General features: G+C 34.5%; 1 pseudogene; it reads left to right on the top strand.

Annotated features, from left to right (window-relative positions):
- The first annotated feature begins 659 nt into the window (after positions 1–659).
- Positions 660–853, top strand: LOC125392049 (translation machinery-associated protein 7 pseudogene; annotated as a pseudogene).
- The last annotated feature ends 4,311 nt before the right edge of the window (positions 854–5,164 follow it).

The following is a 5,164-nucleotide window of genomic DNA, read 5'->3' as shown; positions in this document are numbered from 1 at the left end:
TAGTGTTAATAAATAAGTAGAGTAATTAAATCACAGGGAAACAAAGTCACTGTGACTTATCTGTTCAAAGAAAAATGTTTGTTTGCAGAAAATTGATCTCATTTAAGTATTTGTTAATATGATTCTGTAATCACAAAATGATAGTTTATTTAATAACCCCTAAGCATCCCATTACCATTGGTAGTATTTATAAGAGATAAGACACAGAAGAAAGATTCTCAGTAAAAATAAATATAATCTAAAAAAATCAGCATTTGAACACTAAATATTGACCTATTAAATCGATGCAATAATAATGGCCATATTTGTTATATTGTTATATTTGTTATACTGTACATAATTGTACCAATTTAATATTATTTAAAAATAAATACAATGGCTTATACTTTCAGTGGGTTTTATTTTCTTTGTTTTTAATCTGAATCAGTAAATCAATGAACATATTTTCTAACACTGTCAGATACATATACCTATTTAATATATAAACATTCTATTATTTTATGTACAACAAGAAGTGATATATGGGAGTATAAATTTAGAAAAAAATACATAGTGGCAGGTTTTGATTTATCAAGTAGTGCTTCTCATTTCTCTGAGCTTTATATTTTTAATCCATTAAAATTATCATGATTGGGGAGAAGGGGTTGTCTGGAGGCGCCATGTTGGGCCGGGAAGGTGGCATAGGGAAGACCCTGAAACAGCCAAGAAGCAGGCCAAGGAAATGGACGAGGAAGATAAGGCTTTCAAGCAGAAACAAAAAGAGGAACAGAAGAAACTCGAGGAGCTAAAAGCCAAGGCCATGGGGAAGGGACCCCTGGCCACAGGTAGTAGTAAGAAATCTGGCAAAGAGTAAGCTGTTCCTCATATCTGAGATGACGGTGACCCTCTTCCATTCTTATTTAAACATCTGGATTCCCTGCCATAACATCATTGCCATCTACAGCTAGAACGAAGTTTATCCTGGAGCCTGTTAAACATCTGGATTCCCTACTATAAAATCTTGCCACCTATAGTTAGAATGAAGTGTTATCCTGGAGCCTGTTGTACATTGTAATAAACTTTTGTAATAATAATAATAATAAAATAAATAATACAAATGGCAAAAAAAATCATGATTGCATGTTCATGGGGTGACAGTGAATTAGCAAATGTGAAACTACTTGTAGAAATAGTTTCAAAGACCATGCAAATCCAAGGTGGGAAGATATTGTTGAATAAAAATGAGAGCCCACTCAACTACAGAAATTATAAATTTTGGTGTATGTTTTATGTAACGGATCTTTAGATGCTTGGCCAGCAAAAGTATATTACTGACTCATTAACACCTTTCTTCATATCTTTCTAAATATAATATTAAATAAATTTATTTAATAATTAAGTATAATATTAAAATAAAGCACAAGCCTGGCTAGCAGTATATCTTTAATCTTCCTTCTTGACCCTCAGCATTTTAGGTTAGGTAGCTTGATGGGACAAAGTCAGTTAATGTTTTCAAGAGACCATCACACAAAGTTTGTTTTCTAAGAGCAGTAATAGGAGCAGCAGCTATGACTTCCTCAATACTCAGGGTTATTTTGGTGAAAAGGAATCGATCTGTGCGGCTCTTATGCTAGGAGAAGACTGAAGTTGTACAGTTCTAAGGGTAAAATGCAGCGAAGAGGTTTATATAATTGCAAAAGAAAATACAAACAAAAACGGAAAATAATTTAAAATAATAGTAACTATAATGAAAAACAGTAGTCATACAAGACTGTAGTTTTTAATAGTTACATTCAAACTTGTGATGGGATCTAATAATAATTGAATATACTCAGCAGAGGTAAAACTGTTAATAAGCTTTCTGATGGATTTAGCTAATAATCTAAGCCATCAATACTTACAGATAAATTTTATAGATATAATTCTAGGAATTCCAAATTCTGATGATGACACAGATATAATTCTAATTAAATGTTATCTGTAGCCATCATATTCATGTCACTAGTCTACAAAGCACCCAGATGTTTGGTTATTTATCTAGAGACTATCATTTTATGACTCAATGAACACGTCCTTATTACTAAATGCACATCACACCAGCATCTTATCAAAGACTTCTATCACTGTAACTTTTTCATGTATCACAGACACTTTTGAAACTTAGTTAAGAAATTTAACATCCCATGACAGTTACAGCACACACACACACACACACACACACACACACACACATACAAAGAGACATTGTTTGGCATTACATTTCATATGGTTTAGTAGATCTTCTGTATGGAAATAATAAATAGACTGAGAAAGAAATCAGGGAAATAACATCCATCACAATTCTCAAAAATAATATAAAATATCTTAGGGTAATTCTAGCCAAGTAAATGAATGACCTGTGTGATAAAAATCTTAAAGTCTTTTAAGAAGGAAGTTGAAAAAGTTATTGGAAGATGGAAAGATCTTTTATAATCATGGATTAGTAGGATTAACATAGTAAAAATGGCTATCCTACCAAAAGCAATCTGCAGACTGAATGGAATCCTCTCAAAATTCCAACACAGTTCTTTACAGACCTTGAAAGAACAATACTCTATTTTATATGGTTGTGTTAGTTTTGACTCTGGTACTATACTGCACAATAAATAAATACATAGGCATGATTGTGTTTTCATATAATTTTTTATTTTAAAGGTAATGTGTTACATTTGGTCATAGGTCACAGTTTGCTGACCCTTGTGTCAGAGGTATTTAATATTAGGTTAAAGAGGCTTGAACTAGTTTATAATTATAGTGTTAGGATCTCAAAAGCTTGGTATTTGGAAACCAAGACTTTCAGAATATGTAGCTCTGTTTTCAAGTCCTGATATTATAAGGTAATCCTAAAATTTTACTTAATGTGTGTGTGTGGTTGTGTGTATGTGTATGCATGCATACATATGCATGTCTCTCTGTACATGTATTTGTGTGTATATGTGTGCACATGTGTATAATGCACTGTCCAATAAGATAATACTGTGAAGCTCCAATTTTTAATGTAATATATTTGGATATGAATCTTTGGAGGTGTGTTTTGATGAGATTTTGAGAGTGATTTTCTTACTATCCTGTTAGTGTGTGTCTCTAAGAAGAGGAACACACCCACTTTATTATGTAGATATAAGGTGTCTTTTGCAAGTTATGGTGAACAATATACCTAGCACCTGATCTTCCATTTACCCGTGTTCTACGACTTCAAACTTCTAGAACTGTGAGAAAATAAATTCTTGGTGTTTTACTTATTCAAGATATGACGTGATATCTTATGCTACTTGTTGATGCTTCCTGTGTTGTGAAATTAAAACTAGCTCTGACAGACAAAGTTATGTAGGTGATTTTTGCCCCACACCCTTCAGTCTTTGAACAGGTGGTTATTGATATGACATCTGTAATTTCATTAATATTTTGGGGGTTGCAAGAGCATAGATGCATGCAGTGTTGTTATATATCCCAGAACATGAAGAGAACAGATATGAATTGGCATGGTGTTCATCATGATAGTCTATGTCTGGGTAGATATTGTGACAATTAGTGTTAAAGTTAATCTTACAGAATCTAGAATTACCTGAGAGATAGGCCTCTTGCCAGGCCCATGATATTGGTTTTGTTGTTGTTGTTTGTTTGACTGATTCTTTAAGAATTTTGTTGTGTGTTTTGTGTTTTGATTATATTCAACTTTCCCCCCCAACTCTTTCCAGATCCATCCTCTTTGTCTTTTTATCCCCATCAATGCCACTTTGTGATACCCAAATATTTCTGAATATTTGTCCTTCCCCTAAAGAGTGGTTGAATTATTAGGGCCATACCTTTAGAGAGAAATGACTTTCTCCCTCATAACAGCTAACAGCTGCCAATAGCTCCATAGCTAGCAACAGAATTCTGGGCCCAATTCTTCTTTCCATGCTGGGATTTGGTCTAGTTTGGCCTTGTACAGGTCTTCTGCACGCTGTTATAAACACTGTGAGTTCATGTGTACAGCTGTTCCGCTGTGCTCAGAAGATACTGTTTGCATATAGTAATCTACCACTTCTGGCTCTTATAATCTTCCTGTCTTTACTTCTGGAATGATCTCTTTTTTTGGGAGGAGGGGATACAGCATTTATGCTCTGTTTTTAACTGAATGTCTCAAGGTCTCTTGTTTTCTGTACGTTGGTCAAGTATGGGTCTCTGTGTTAATCACTACCTACTCCACATAGTTTCTCTGAAGAGGGTTGAGATTTGTAGATATAAAGACAAGAAATTAGGAGTCAGTTTAGCACTATGTCCTTTTAGCTAAATAAGAGTAGTTGTTCCTTCCCAGGGCTTAAGACTGGTTAGCTATAATTTCTGAACTCAATAATGGTTACAGGTATAGATTTCATTTTATGAAGCAGGATTAAAATCAAATAAAAAAAGTGATCGGTTAATCTCTTATTCTTTCCACTATCTCCCCCCACCCCCCAGGTCAGTCATTATTGTGACGTTCAGAACTGGGAAAGATTGGCACTTAATTTTCTCTTCCTATTACATGCTGACCACCTTCCACTACAATGAAAACCAGCTGGGGGGATGAAGCTTACAGGTCTTTGCCAACTTAATTTCACCTTTTTTGACACGTGTATATGGTGTCTTCAGCAAAAGTGCCTTCCCAACAAGTTCTGAATGGTATCTTGATTGTGTTATTGGTGCAAGAAGATCCAGTTTTAGCTGTGCGTGGGACATGGAACTCGAGCTGTTTGGCTGGATTTGATTACATACTCAATGTGACTGGCTTTCTCAGCGTCTGCCCTGTGACTTGCCCCCTGTGATAGATGCTTACCTGGCACTGTGAGCTGAAAGAAGCACATTGAAACTGAAACTGTTTCTTCACGGTGTTTTTGTTACCACAACAAGAAAAGAAACTATGACACAGACTCAGTTCTGAGGATTTTGGTAAGACTGCAGACCTTTTAAGATAACCTTAGAGGTTTTTTTTTTCATTCTTAGTATTACACATTTCGATGTTGAATTTTGACAGCTTGTTTTATCCCTACTTTTCTATCATACATGATTTCAGGATAGCATGACAAATAAAAAGAAATATATTCATTTTTATTGAGACACTAGTGAAATAATTCAATATGCTCCTCTATTTAGTAGAAAGTACCTTCTCTACTTACGTTACTAC

The sequence above is a fragment of the Myodes glareolus genome, chromosome 12, assembly GCF_982192425.1.
Source record: "Myodes glareolus chromosome 12, mMyoGla1.1, whole genome shotgun sequence".
In the NCBI taxonomy this organism is placed as follows: domain Eukaryota; kingdom Metazoa; phylum Chordata; class Mammalia; order Rodentia; family Cricetidae; genus Myodes; species Myodes glareolus.
This window is presented reverse-complemented; position numbering and strand designations above follow the sequence as displayed.